General features: G+C 31.4%; 1 protein-coding gene and 1 long non-coding RNA gene across 2 annotated transcripts in view; both read right to left on the bottom strand.

Moving 5' to 3' along the window:
• The window catches only part of LOC143044367 (uncharacterized), a 90,292-nt gene that overhangs the window by 32,182 nt on the left and 41,305 nt on the right, over positions 1 to 16,805 (bottom strand). The gene's annotated exons all lie outside the window — the stretch shown is intronic.
• Positions 306 to 14,813, bottom strand: LOC143046615 (uncharacterized). Its single transcript, XR_012969185.1, has 3 exons — positions 14,693 to 14,813; positions 4,152 to 4,278; positions 306 to 440 (listed from the first exon to the last, which is right to left on the bottom strand). It is a non-coding gene; the product is annotated as an uncharacterized LOC143046615 (long non-coding RNA).

Raw genomic sequence — 16,805 nt, 5'->3', positions numbered from 1 at the left:
TGGATGTGTAGTTCCTGAGAAAAATGTGACGAAAGTTTCATGGGACGGACTGACTGACGGATGGACTGATGGACGGACTGACGGACGGACTGACAGACAGAGGTAAAACAGTATACCCCCCCTTTTTTAAAGCAGGGGTATAATTACTACGCGCTAGTCAACTAATAAACTCAAATAAAGAACTACAATCATGATAATTTTTACTTAATAGTGATTGCATTTAAGGAGCTTAAAAGACACCAACAAGATTCAAAGGATGTATGCCTATACAAATAAGTTGATATTGCATTATTACATTTATGTAAAAAAGAACAGTTCGATAGATATCAGGAAGTCTGCAGTCCTTTAAACCATGTTTGTCATTTTTTTTCTCTTGTTTATCTTCAAATCTGTGCCTTTTAAGACTCGCACCAATTTGTCCTTCAAGATTTCTATGTATCCTACAAAGAAAAGGATGTGACTTATTAGTAGATCTTATGGTGTTGATCATTTTTACTATACAAAGTTTCCCTCTCTGTACAAAATGCTGTACAATAGTTTTCAATAGGGCTAACAACAAAAAAGATGCGTTTTGATTGCCCTTTCAACTCTAATTTATCGGCTTGGACACCCCAAAAAAAATCGATGTTAAACAAAAAATTAAATGGGGAATGTATCAATGGATCACAGTTGATGCCCCCGCTTATATATATTATATAAAGTTATAAAAGGACATAACTGAAGAACAGTAGAAGTGACTCTACCAAAAACACTTGATTTGATTTAGTGGTAATAGGTATTGTTTAAAATATCATAGCATTTGGTTGAGGCAAGCTAAAGTTAATGAATGGAAATGAAAATTTCAGCAATCATTCAATTTGTGAAGAGGCATAATTCTAGAAAAGTTAAAGTGACCCCCATAAAATTCAAACTTGATCTGTATTTTGTGGTAACAAGCATTGTGTATAAGTTTCATTGCATTTAGTTGAGGCAAACCAATGTTAGAGAATGGAAACTACAAATATAAGCATCTTTTTTCATTTGTTAAGGGGCATAACTGAACAACAGGTAAGTGACCCTGTCCCTTAATTCATACTTGATCTGTATTTTGTGGAAATAAGTATTGCTGTGTATTAGTTTCATAGCATTTGGTTCAGAGGCAAACTAAAGTTAGAAAACGAATAGAAAAATTCAGCAATTTTTTTTGTAAAGAGGCATAACTCTTGAACGGTTAAAGTACATGATGCAACCAAAATTCAAACTTGATCTGTGTTTTGTGGTAATAAGCATTGTGTATCAGTTTCATAACATTTAGTTGAGGCAAACTGAAGTTAGGAAACGGTAACAAACTTTGGGAGGTATGGAAGGACGTACATACAGACGGTCAAGGGTAAAACTACTGCAGGGGCATAAAAAAGGTCTTCCTTAGCATGTCCCTTAATTGCACAAATGAAGTTATTTGTGAACATGGATGCTTATTAACAATTGTCCAGCTATTGTGTGATTGTAATATGTATATATATATAAAATGCAACATTCAAATGTCAATTAAACTAGAGGCTCTAAAGAGCCTGTGTCGCTCACCTTGGTCTTGTGCATATTAAATAATGGACACGGATAAATTCATGACATAATTGTGTTTTGGTGATAGTTATGTGTTTGTACATCTTACTTTACTGAACATTCTTGTTGCTACAATTATCTCTGTCTATAATGAACTTGGCCCAGTAATTACAGTGGAAAATATTTTCTACAAATTTACAAAAATTTATGAAAAATGTTAAAAATTAACTATAAAGAGCAATAACTCCTTAAGGGGTCAATTGACTATTTTGGTCATGTAAACTTATTTGTAGATCTTATTTTGCTGAACGTTATTGCTGTATATAGTTTATCTCTATCTATAATAATATTCAAGATAATAACAAAAAACGGCAAAATTTCCTTAAAATTACCAATTCAGGACAGTAACCTAACAACGGGTTGTCCGATCCATGTGAAAACATCAGGGCAGATAGATCTTGACCTGATAAACAATTAAACCCTGTCAGATTTTCTCTTAATGCTTCGGTTTTTGAGTTATAAGCCAAAAACTGCATTTTACCCCTATGTTCAATTATTATCCGTGGCAGCCATTTTGGTTGATTGGCCAGGTCACGCCACACATTTTTTAAACAAATTACCCCAATGATGATTGTGGCAATGTTTAGTTTAATTTAGCCCAGTAGTTTCAGAGAAGAAGATTTTTGTAAAAGATTACTAAGATTTACGAAAAAATTGTTAAAAATTGACTATAAAGGGCAATAACTCCTTCAGGGGTCAACTGACCATTTTGGTCATGCTGACTTATTTGTAAATCTTACTTTGCTGAACATTATCGCTGTTTACAGTTTATCTCTATCTATAATAATATTCAAGATAATAACCAAAAACAGCAAAATTTCCTTAAAATTACCAATTCTGGGGCAGTAACCCAACAACAGGTTGTCCGATTCATCTGAAAATTTCAGGACAGATAGATCTTGACCTGATAAACACTTTTACTGCTGTCAGATTTGCTCTAAATGCTTTGGTTTTTGAGTTATAAGCCAAAAACTGCATTTTACCCCTATGTTCTATTTTTAGCCATGGCGGCCATCTTGGTTGGTTGGCCGGGTCACGCCACACATTTTTTAAACTAGATATCCCAAAGATGATTGTGGCCAAGTTTGGATTAATTTGGCCCAGTAGTTTCAGAGGAGAAGAGTTTTGTAAAAGATTACTTAGATTTACGAAAAATGGTTAAAAATTGACTATAAAGGTCAATAACTCCTAAAGGGGTCAACTGACCATTTTGGTCATGTTGACTTATTTGTAAATCTTACTTTGCTGAACATTATTGCTGTTTACAGTTTATCTATATCTATAATAATATTCAAGATAATAGCCAAAAACAGCAAAAATTCCCTAAAATTACCAGTTCAGGGGCAGCAACCCAATAACGGGTTGTCAGATTCATCTGAAAATTTGAGGGCAGATAGATCTTGACCTGATAAACAATTTAACCCCATGTCAGATTTGCTCTAAATGCTTTGGTTTTTGAGTTATAAGCCAAAAACTGCATTTTACTCCTATGTTCTATTTTTAGCCATGGGGGCCATCTTGGTTTGTTGGCCAAGTTACCGGACACATTTTTTTAACTAGATACCCCAATGATGATTATGGCTAAGTTTGGTTAAATTTGGCCCAGTATTTTCAGAGGAGAAGATTTTTCTAAAAGATTACTAAGATAAGATTTACGAAAAATGGTTAAAAATTGACTATAAAGGGCAATAACTCCTACAGTGGTCAACTGACCATTTTGGTCATGTTGACTTATTTGTAGATCTTACTTTGCTGAACATTATTGCTGTTTACAGTTTATCTCTATCTATAATAATATTCAAGATAATAACCAAAAACAGCAAAATTTCCTTAAAATTGCCATTTCAGGGGCAGCAACCCAACAACGGAATGTCCGATGCATCTGAAAATTTCAGGGTAGATAGATCTTGACCTGATGAACAATTTTACCACATGTCAGATTTGCTCTAAATGCTTTGGTTTTTGAGTTATAAGCCAAAAACTGCATTTTACCCCAATGTTCTATTTTTAGCCATGGCGGCCATCTTGGTTGGTTGGCCGGGTCACGCCACACATTTTTTAAACTAGATACCCCAATGATGATTGTGGCCAAGTTTGGTTTAATTTGGCCCAGCAGTTTCAGAGGAGAAGATTTTTGTAAAAGTTAACGACGACGGACGCCGGACGCCAAGTGATGGGAAAAGCTCACTTGGCCCTTTGGGCCAGGTGAGCTAAAAAGTAGATGTGGTATAATTGCCAATGAGACAACTCTCGGCAAGAGCCCAAATGACAGAAATTAACATTTAAGCCAGCTTTACTTGTCTGAAAATTTGACGCTATTTTCAATTATCAGATAAACTTGATCCATAAATGATCAATGCATGAAAATGAAGGCATTGGTGAGTTTAACTGGTCAGGCAAATACAGCTTACAATCATTTCATACACCAATATAGTGGCCTTATTGCAATTGCTACATAAGTGTCTAAGACACAGAGTATTTTATTTGTGAAACAGCACATTTTGTTAGAAATAACATATTTTTGCACACTTGCAAACTTTCAAACTTACCTTTCACATCTTCCCATATTTAGACTAAGAAAGACCTTGAACTTCACAGAGAACTGAATCAGAGACCTTTCTCTTCCTGTTTGTCTACATGGTCTAGGGTAACTGCATGTCCTATGGATATGTCAATCTGAAATAAGAACAGAATGGCATAAAACATGTAAAACTTCATCATTCATGCTGAAAATATTTACTGTGGATTCATTATAATTCATGGGATACCAGTTTTGGCGTTTTGGTGGAAACAGCTGAACCACGAATTTAAATGTTAAACGTTAAACGAATTAAAAATTTGCCATCGGGTTGTAAAAATACTTTGACAAAACCAAAAAAACAAATATCGGCGAAATATACAAAAATTTCTTTAATCTTTAATTGATACCCATGAAAATAAATGAATCCACAGTAACATCCTAAGCATTTTGTTTTTACACATGAACTGCTTAAAGGCACATTGATTATAAATTGTGATTTGCACTAATCATGCTAATGGATATTAATTTCTATGAAATTCTGTCTATGAAATCAGGACAGAGTTATGATTTTCACCTTATTTAAATAGGTGGATATTGGATCAATTTCTATGAATTTATGTCTAGAAAAAGAACAAAGTTGAAAATAGATACAATATATCAATCGGTACGAATAATAATTCGAATTCTTCAGCAGAAAACTTCGAACAGTATTCAGGAAATACCGGAATCTTATCAAAACAGATTCTACAATTGGTGACAAAATCAATAAAAACCTATCAATAGGATTCAAAAGAAATAGAAACATTGATGAATTAGTTAAACAGCTATAAAATAATTAGTATGAACTAAAAAGTTCCTTCTAACATTTAACATTAAAGGGCAATAACTCCTTAAGGAGTCAATTGACTTTTTTGGTCATATCAACTTTTTTGTAGATCATTATTGCTGCTTATACAGTTTACATCTATCTATAATAATATTCAAGATAAAAACAAAAAACTGCAAAATTTTGTTATAACTACCAATTTCAATGGCAGCAACCCAACAATGGAATGTTTGATTTGTCTGAAAATTTCAGGGCTGATAAACCTTGACCAATTGAACGATTTTACCCCATGTCAGATTTGCTTTAAAAGCTTCAGTTTTTGAGATATAAGCCAAAAACTGCATTTGACCCCTATGTTCTATTTTTAGCCATGGTAGCCATGTTTGTTGATGGATCAAAACTTCGGATACAATTTATAAACTTGATACCCTAAGGAACATTTAGTTAAAGTTTGAAGTTTAAAGTAGTTTCAGAGGAGAAGATTTTTTAAATAGTTTACGAAGACAGATTCCAAGTGATGGCATAAGCTCACATGGGGCCCTTGAAGGATCCCTGTGAGCTAATTATTACAAAATATATACCCATTTAGCCTAAGTTTGGTTAAAAGGAATTAATTCAGTAGTTTCAGAAGAGAAGATCTATGAAAAAGTGTACACCAGACAATGGATGATTCAACAATTAATGCCAAGGGATGGCAAAAGCTCAGATGGCCTCTTTCTTAGGTCAGGTGAGCTAAAAAGAAAAAAACACTTTTGACAAACAGAAAAAAAAATCATAAGTTGGGTATTACATATATATTGAAGCACTCTGTTATTGTAAGTGCCAGGATTATATAATGGTTGATTGACAAAATATATGTATGCATACAAGAGTCCCCAAGTCCCAAGTCAGGAGCCTCTGGTCTTTGTTACATGTAGTCTTGTATTATTTTTAATTTTAGTTTCTTAAGTACAATTTGGAGTTTTATATGGTGTTCATTAATTGTCACTAAACTAGTATATATATATTGTTTAGGGGCCAGCTGAAGGACACCTCTGGGTGTGGGAATTTCTCGCTGCATTGAAGACCTGTTGGTGACCTTCTGCTGTTGTTTGTTCTATGGTCCGGTTGTTGTGTCTTTGATACATTTCCCATTTCAATTCTTAATTTTATGTATATTATTGTCCTCTTTCTATAATGATAAAATTGTAAAAGGAAATGGGGAATGTGTCAAAGCGACAACAACCCGACCATAGAGCAGACAAAAGCCAAAGGCCACCATGCAATGGGTCTGTATTAATTCTTTGAAAATAAATGAAATAAAATTCATCTCTAAAACAGTGTTTATATAATGTACTTAGACTTGCTACAATTCCCTATCTTTTTTTTTTTTTTTACTAATTTATATGTTTGCTGATAACTGCCTGTCTACAGATTGCCCCTGCAGATGTCAGTATAATGGTAATCTCCTAGTTATAGCAGTGAAATGTTAAAGGGGCAAAATTGAAAAATAAATAATTAGGAAGGAACATGTAGCAAGTCTAATAATGTTCTGTACACATAATCTAATTTTTTTGCTCTATTAATACATTAACCAGTTTCATTTATCAGTCAGGGGCATTACTTAAAAAAAAGTAACAATTAAAATTACCTATACAAGTTATGTTGAAAACGAGGCTATTTTAAATATTACTTATATATGTAACTTTTCTAAATATTATTTTTATAGATGTCCAATAATGCAGATTTTACTAGCTTTAACACATTTTCAAAGTCATCTGGTTATTTTTCCCCATGAAATATAATCCTTCTGAAACACTAATTAACTTTATTGAAAAGCACTTTACGCCCATATGGACCAATGGCTTAAAACATTATACATAATATACAGTTTACATAAAACAATGAAAATAAACAATGGACACACTTTGAACTATAATTTGTCTTTTTTTTTAAATCAATATATATATATATATATAAGAGATTCAAATTATATCAAGGACTCCCTGCCCTCAGTCTTAGTGACTTTTTTAAAAAGGAGCCTAATTTGCAAGTGTCCTGTTTTGTTTCAGGATTGAGAATATGTTTTAATTTATCTATATCATTTAAGTTATTATATTTATTTTCATTTAAAAATTCTTTTCTTAATTGTTCATTTATTTTACATTTAAAAAAGAAATGAAACTCATCATCTAGTACATCACAATGTGTACATAGTCTTAAATCTCTGGGAATTTTCCTGTATCTTCCAGTTTCTATTAATAAGCAGTGGTCACTTATTCGAAATTTAGAAATTAGATGTCTATATTCAAAGTTTTGAGAATAACATACTGACACACTTATCACTTATCTTGCATACCCATGGATGCTTCTGGGTCAAAGTTGGTCTCTTGGGACTATTAAATTATCATTTTCCTCCAAAATCTTGAAGATAGACTGACACAATGACTGATATAAATAGATACATACTTGTGAATTAATTAAGATTTCAAGTTCTTTTTAACTGCTAACCCAAATCATGGAAGTATTATGTCAATATAATACTTCCATGCCAAAATCAACTACATGATGTGTTCCTTAAATAAGTGTTATTACTATATTTTTCAAAAATGTATAAAACATTGTTACTTACTGTATTCAAGTAATTTGTCATTATTTTTAATTTAAACCTTTATCTCCATACTCCTTCTAAAATCTTATAAATTTTTTTTTGGATAGAAAATGATACAATAACTTATTCAAACTACATTTAATCTATGCTTCTATTAGAATTTAAAATCACTCTATTAAGTAATTTTATTATTTTCAAAAACAAAAATTACTTAAATATATAAGTAACTTAAAAATATTACTTGTTTAAGTAATGCCCCTAACTGTTTCTAATTTTTTAATTTGAGGTTCTAAGTTTTGTATTTTATGTATGAATCATGTCTTTCTCAGTCTTTCTCAGTTTTTCTCTTGATTATCAAAGACAAAGTTTTTAATTTTGTAAATTATTTGGCCTTTAATTTTTTTTTTTATTGGAGATCAATCGAGTTACTTATGAGTCTTTTGCAGACAAAATTCCTGTCTGACCTAAACACAATTATCAGAGTATTTGTCATTTATGTGTTAATATGGCTTGATTTATTAAGGTCTAGATAGGGGTTATGCATACCTGTAGCCAGGAGGGTTCAGATGAACCCCCCTTGAAACCAAATAAGCACTGTTAAAGTCAACGTTCTGTTCAAATTGTGACTGTTAAAGTTGAGTTCATGAGTCCAAATAACCCCCCATTGGAAATTCCTGGCTACGGGCCTGTTATGTATACAATTTTTACATGTATCTTTATTCTTTAATACATGTATATTAGATTGTTTTTCTTTAATCTCTATTCTTTACATAAATTTCATTACAGCACTTATTCTCTAATATTTATTTAGTTTTAGTTTTCCTTCTTTTCCCTATTTATTATTTTTTTTCCTTTATTCTGTACATTTTGCCTGTTATTCTCTATTTTGTAAACCTCATCTAAACTCTCATCCAGGTCAAATACAATATACTTTCAAGTGGCATACTTGTATGCAAAATTCTTGAATTTTAAATTGTAGGCAATTATCAACTCGTGAAATTCAGAAACTTAATTCTTAATACTTTGCATTTAAGATCATTTAAGGTGGTACCCAACACTTTTACTAAAAATTATTTAGCTCGTTTAATTTTCATAAAATTTGGTCAAAGTATTTAACAAAAATATAAAAAATTCAAAAATTTTGAACCAACCGTTTTGCCAGAAAAATTACACTGGTTATATAGCAGTTTGACATTTAACACTAATTTTGATCATTAAGAAGCTTAGTATTCTTTTGACAACACAACGTAATTATAACACTTTTTTTTAAAGGGACTTATCATTATTTATCTGGGAGGGTGGGGTGGTCAAAATACAGGGGGAATCAAGTTTTTTTCTGTGTGTGGAAAAGGGGGGTTCAAATTTTTTTATAAATTCAAAGTGGGGGGATCAATATTTTTTACACATGGAAATAAGTATTTCACATACTTCAAGAAACAACATCATGAACATGTCAAGAAGAACATTGCAACAGTCAAATAGAAATATATTTTTAACACCATTCATATACAGTTAATTAAGACACCACAAGAATTTGGTGATGTAGGTGCTTCATAATCCAAATAATTCAGTCGTTATACATGTATTTCACTCACTTTGATCACTAAATTAACAAGCATAACTGCCAAATTTTGTTTTAATCAGCTTAATAGTTTGAGAGAAATTAAGTATAAATTAAGGAGAAATCTGCAGCGATTTGTGCAAAATTTTGTCCCAAAACACAAAGTATGCCGCATCATGAAAGAATAATGTGTAGAGTAATTAATTCTCCAATAAATGATAAAATATTCATCTTAGAATCTGCATACAAACAGTTGTATGAATACAAAATGATTTTAAGATGATGAACACCACTAATGTAACTTTTTAATTTCATTACAAGATCTCTTTGGGTCAATTAATTTATTTATACCTCTTACTCCCGCAAAATTTGTACTTTTAGGCTAATAAATCAAAATGTTACATGTACTATCACACATATATGAATGAAATGTGACAATAAATGAGTAACTTATAATCTCCATATAAAAGTTTAGCAACTCAATAAGGCCTTACATAAAACTTAAGTTTAAGCAGTGTTCAAGAGAAGGCCATATATAATAGATTCCATTTAGTAAATAATGTGTTGTTACTGTTTCAAAAAGTTATCTTTTAGAGTTACTTAAGATCAAGTTTTCTTTAATAGCACAATACAGGAAATTAGAAAAAAAAGTCAGAAAAAAATTACTCAAAGCACTGGCTTGCGCTACCTATCATGCTTATATTCATGGAAGAGGCCTCATGGAAGTGCCCTATTTCAAGACAATTTTCCCTCAAATATGTTTTTGATTCAATCCACTGAGAATATATCATTTTCAATATTTTCATGAAATAATATGATAAGTGTTTTGCATGTTAAAATTTTGGCATGTTTGATAGGGGGGGGATCATTTTTTTTTAAATGTTTTTACTGGGGGGATCAAATAAAAAAAAGTGAAATATAATAGGGGGGATCAAGAAATTTTGTATGTTTGATTTCAAAATGACCAGCCACCCCCCCCCTTTCCCAGGTAAAAAATGATAATTAAGTCCAATAGCTGACTTTACAGAGTTATCTCCCTGTAGTGTTAGTGCCACCTTAAATCAATAACAATAATGTTTCCATAGTAAACAGATGACCCACTATAGCTAGCACTATCATTTTTATAATTATGTTCAGTGGACCCTGAAATTGGGGGCAAAACTCTAATTTGATACTGAAAGCCTTAGATGCCCAACAGTGAGACATAAAACATCTATAGGCAAAAATCCTTAGGTGACAGATTATTAAATTTATCACTAATGCATGCATGCATATCAATATAAATATTTTTTTAATTGATAGATATATTAGAATTTTTTAAAATTATAAAACATCCTTAATTTCTGTATATGTCTGTGGTATGCAGTGGCAGATCCAGAATTTTTTTAAAAGGGACCCGCTTAAATCATGCTTCAGTGATTTGATCCCGAAATAAATTAATCAAACAATTATTTTTTTTAAAAGGGGGGCCCATTACCCATTAGCCCCACCCCCTTAATCCTCCTCATAATAAAACTTTAAGGAGACCATACACAAAACATAGAAATAAACAATTATTGGCATTAAGTATGAAATTATTACTTACAATAAATTTTTCTCAAAATTCTATCCCTCTGTATGTCATTGGAACATATACTGCATGTGTATTCTAATCCTTCTAATTATTCACTTTTATTTACACTAATAGACCTATTACCATTATACTTAATTAAGTCCATTGAATCGATGACATTGAATGTGGTGAGAGTATATATATATATGGTATAACATTTACTTGTGTTTTTATATTGAAGTACAGCATACACACAATATGTACAAGTAAATGTGACCTGTTTTTATCCAAAGATTTTAGGAAGACATTAAATAAATTTCTCTTTTATCTCATTGGTTACTATATGGATTTATATTGATGTCATGACCTCATTACTTGGACATCATAAAATGTGTAGAGCAAAATAAATTTATGTTGAAAATCACACAGAGTTGTGCTACTCTTATAACTCTTCAATTTATTACAATATTGTTTTTGTGGTGATTTTGTGAAGAACCTGATTATGCAGTGGAGGAAAACAGTTCAAAGAAGAAAATGGCAAGTTAATTAATTTCACTTTGAAGTTTAGTTACAGTAATATATAATATAAAAAGATAATGTCAACAATTCTCTATGGAATATTTCTTTAAAAGTTCAACAACCGTGGGTTTGAAGTTTAACAGTAATTCATCATTCCCTAATTAATGCATATTATGACTATATATTATATAGAAATGTAATGCTGTCCTGAAATAACTGCATGGTTCAGGATAGTTTGAAGTGAATATTTTGACATATATATATATATATATATATATACATGGACAAGTATATACAAATATATCCATGGACATGTATATACAAATCTAAATTGAAAACTACGTTCAAACCTATGATTGCGTTTGATAAAAACTGCAATTTTTATATGCGTGCATGTAAAACAAATTTCGTTGTAGAAGCACAAACAACATTTTCCAAAAGACCCAAAAAGTGAAAAAGTATATTTTAACAAAACCCATTTGACTAACAGATCATACAAATATATATCCCATGTTCATGCCTTATATGTATCATGTACTGTATTACAACGTTAAATAAAAACTGAGGAGGAAAGGAAACACAGGGACCCGGCCATCGGAAAGCTTTATTTTTGTGAAGCCCAGGTGGTCAAGTGGTCTGACGCGTCCGATAAACATGATAAAGTGCAGGGGCCAGTTTCACGAAGCTGTCTTAATAGGACTAAGACATGTCTTAGGATGGTCTTACGACATATCTTAGTCCTATGTGGGTTTCACAAAGCGGTCCTAAATTGGGACATCTCTTTATATTGGTCATAAAGTTAGGACTACACGAGAGGTGTCTTATGATGGTCTTAGGATAGTTGTACGTTTATTTATACAACTTTCACTCATTTTAATATCAATTTTGCAAATTTTCTAATATTATTTTATTTCTCTTTTCCTTTTCCTGCTTAGTATACCTAAATATTTATAGGTTGACAGATCAAATATAACAATTTGTCAACATTGAACTATCAAGAATACACGATTTTATCCTTTAACTTTTTTATAACCGATACAGTGTTGGGTTAAATTTAGAGGAGTTGTATAATATACATGTGCATACCTTCTCCAGATGATTTAAATGATCTTGCATGTGTATGTTTTTTAATAGATCTTTAATAAAAAAAAAATTGTATCATAAATATATTGCTGATCAATGAAGTCTGTTTAGTTTCTCTCTATCTTCATAATCTTATTTAGCTCTTGATCCAAACACAAAAGAGTATTTTGTCTGATCATTTTTGCATTTTTTAAAGTTTCTCTCTATCTATTTTAGTTTTCAAGATAATAGGCAAAATTTGATCGAAAAAAAAATGACCTTCATTGCACCTACTCCTTTGATTCCATATTGTATATTGTATTGTATTGTATTTCATGTATTTGGACCAGTAGTTTCAGATTACAAAAATTTATCAAAAATATTTAAATAGACTATATATAACTCTGGTCATGTTGACCTAATTGTAGATCTTACTTTGCTGAACCTTATTGCTGTTTAAAATTTATCTCTATCCATAATAATATTCAAGGTAATCAATGTTATTTTAGTAAATCAGCTGATTATGTGCTTACCAGCTGCACATGGTCAATCAATTAAAAGCAATAAATTTCTTCAGTTTAAGTGACCACAAATAATTGCTCCCAATCAAGCATTAAATTTGTCTGACCCTAAAATGTTGTGGAACAGTATCATTATAAATCACAGCTTTATTCTGTTAAGCTCCTGTGCATTTAGCATGTCAGTTTATACAGAAGATTTAATTATGCTGGCTGAAATTGTAGTTATCAGAATAAATATAAAGTTGGAAGAAAATATTTTAGAAGATGTAGGAACTTTTCAAAAACGTCACAGATACTGGTCAAAAACTATACAAAATCCCTTGAAAACACATAGAGAAAATATAATAAAATGCATCAAAAACTAGTGCAAGAATAAATAAAGGTAGCTTTGTTACTCAAATATTAAATAGTTGTTTCCAGATTATTAGGGTTGGTGATATGATGATATATTTCACTTTATTCATCTAATTGTCATAATATTAATTTGTGTGTTTATATAATTATATTCAATAACAGATTTTGATAAAAAAAAAAAAATGAAAACAATTAACACCTTTAATAATTTATTGCGTCCGAAGCACTTTTCTGGATTTACCTTCATCAGGAACGCTCAAAGCCAAACATTTGAACTCCGAAGATGTATAAGTACCAAAACCATTGAAGAGCTATATATATGTCAAAAATACCTAAAATTTATAGCCAAATTCATCTAACATGTCTAAAGCCAACTTTGCCTGAGGGAGTTAAAACCTAAGTTTCTTAATAATTTCAAAATTTGTAGACCGACAATTTTAGTAAAGTTTGTTAAATCATGTCAGTTCCGAAATACTGACTTCTGAGCTGATGATACCCTCGGGGACTGATAGTCCACCAGCAGAGGTATTGACCCATGCAGTGATGTAAAAAATTGAAAACAACACGTTTAATAATTTATTGCGTCCAAAGCGCTTTTCTGGATAAATGTTTGTCTAAAATTAATACCTATGGTCCAAATAAATATTAAAGGGGCCAGTTAGTCCTAACTAGACTGTACGAGTACACTCATAAATATTGGTGTGACCATACACATATGGTCTGACCACACGAATATAGGTGTACCATCCAAATACTCATGCATATATGGTCTGGAGCATATATATACAATATGAAGTTTTGTTTGTTTTTCGTTATGTTGAAGACCCATTAGTTGCCTTCTGATGGTTTCTGCTCTTCTGGTAGCCGAGTTGCTGTCTTTTTTACACATTCCCCATTTCCATTCTCAATTTTCATACAAAAAAGGCAGGACCGAATAGAGTGAAAAATACATAACAACTAATAGAATGCAGGACAAAATTTTTCATCCTAGACCCCCATAAAACCAATTGGTAGCTAGGTCGCTTATCTATACCTTTCTATGACAGAGGATGGTAAATGGTTATTTTTGTGCGAAGTGATTGTCGTGTTTTTATTTTAGTTTCTATGTGTTTTAACTTTTTTATTTGACGTTCTGTCTTACAAGATTTTCAAATGCTTATAAATTTTGCATAATTAAATCTCCTGTAAAATTCAAACGCTTAAATTGGCAGGGATTGTCAAGAAATACTTTTTTAAAAGCTGTAAACCAATTATATCATAAATGTGTATACTAAATCGGGAATATCAAGTCAAACGTGAAGTTAATATATACAAGAAGCAGCGACTCAGTCAGAAAAAGGTTCACACCAAAGTATTTTTTTTTTCGTGCACCGTTCATGACATGATGACAGAAAACTTTTAACGTGAAATTATGTCTTATTTCATGCTTATTCAGTGCAAGCACCACCACCCTTACCACCCACTTCACACTTAATGACCCCCCCCCCCCCCCCCCCAAAAAAAAAAAAAAGAACAAAAACCAAAAAACTAGTCCCTCTTTAAACGTAAATTATACTCTCACACTTGTTTTAACTAAATGTTTACCATATAGGACCATATATATTGAAATCATTTCAACAACAGGCTACCGCCGTACTGTCAAGTTTTCATTCAGAATTTTAAGCTCTGCATCTTCAAGTTCAAGGTCACAACCAGTTTGTCTTACCTGAACTGGTTCCCTGATTGCATTTGGATAACAGACGTTCTTCTATCGCACTGCATGTGTTGATCACTGACTGTAAGTAGTAGAAGTTGAACTAAAAAAACAGTTTGAAGGTGAGGATGTTTGTTTCATCCACAGACCTGGTACCCGTCACCTATTCTGTAAATTCCACCTTTCGCAGACGAACCACTTCGGTTTGGAAATCCTCAGCTTACCTGACAGCTAGTGACAGGTATAAGGAAAATTGGATTCAGAATATTTTTTGTCATTTGCTTGACCACAATAATGTCAACTGTTCAATGCTTATTAAATAGAACAATAATTTCTCTTACACAGTTTAAAAAAAAAACAATTTAAAATTCAGAAATAAAGTAATACATGTACTACCAAATATAGACCTATTCAAGTACACCTTTGGCTTAATTAAGAAGTTCCGGGTCAAGTCAGATACCGATACCAATAGTATATTCACCTGTTACCTATTACCTTATCTGTACGTTCCGCAACTGACAGGCGCTCCACCAAACGGTGTATTCAGGATTAATATGCTTAGTATACAAAGGTCATAATCACAGGGTTGACACTACTAAATTGTCAAATTGTTACCTATTGTAGTATTTTAATCAGTAAGACTTTCTAAGATAACAATACGAATACTAAAAATCTGGACTAAAAATAAGGCTTATAGGTACAGTTTTCAATTTGTTAGCGGGCATGACGTAAAACAGCGAATCAAAGAATTCAACTTTATTTATAACTAATATAGGACAATGCTGTTGATTAAAAAATACTCCATTCCAGGACCTTTTGTTTTCCAAATAATTAATATTACCAATAATTGATAAGTTCGACGGGTTCAAACAGAAAGATTTGAAAGCAGAGAAAACTGTGTATCTTATAATCGGCATGACTTTATCAGATGACAATACTAATACTAAAATAAGGCTTGCGCATAGTTATATACTTTAATTCAGTCATGGACCCGCGATATCACAGGTGTGTTCTAGTTTAATTTAAAGTTCTGTAGGACTCTTTGTAAACAATAAATGCTGGTATAATTAACATAATACTTATTTTAGTGACTTAATCACAATGAAAATCTGTAATAGATCAACCTAATTAAAAGTCTCTGTTTTTTTTTACAAAAATCTAAGCTTTACTTGCATACAACACCTATTTTCTATTCGTTTTTTTCTTTTTTTTTCTACTCTATTCTACCATATAGTAACCGCCTTCAACAAAAGTAAGATGTTGTAATTGAGATAATATTGATGGTTTGAAATTGAAGATTTGAAAGAGTCTACTGAAGTGCAATTTACAATGTTATCCGGTAGTTTAGATCAGGCCATGCAAAAATGATTGTTTGTTTCCCCCATCCCTGCTGGGAATGAAGATGAAAAAAAAGAAAGAGTTGTTTTGGTTTTAAAATTGTCTGATATTTTATAAGTGTTTAGTTTAAACAATATTTATTCAGATAAATCAACATTTAACAATATTATACAACATGCACAAAAGAAATAATATGTATTATTGAATAGCAATATAATATTTCCAACAAAAAGTAACCAAAGGTTATATATAGCGTGCAATAAATTCCAATATTGCACTAGTGCAATAAATCTTCAAAATTCATGACGTCATGCAATGTCTTTATCTACTGTGGATTCATTAATATTCTTTGGATATCAATTTCCGTGGTTTTCATGGGTACAGGCCTAGGTGAACTACAAATTTAAAAGTTCAAATTTTCTCTATTAGATTGTATGCAGTAACTTTGCCAAAACCATGTTCTAAACAAAACAACACAGTGATAATTTAAACTGTTCAATAAAACATTACTCTGGACTTACTAACTATTATTATTGCATAGCAATATAATATTTCCCACAGATAGTAACCAAAAGTAATTTAAGTGTGCAATAAATCTTCAAAATTCATGAATCTTCATTTAAACCAATTTTAACTTTCAAATATTATATTGCTATACAATAATAA

The sequence above is a fragment of the Mytilus galloprovincialis genome, chromosome 9 (genome assembly GCF_965363235.1).
Source record: "Mytilus galloprovincialis chromosome 9, xbMytGall1.hap1.1, whole genome shotgun sequence".
Lineage (NCBI taxonomy): Eukaryota > Metazoa > Mollusca > Bivalvia > Mytilida > Mytilidae > Mytilus > Mytilus galloprovincialis.
This window is presented reverse-complemented; position numbering and strand designations above follow the sequence as displayed.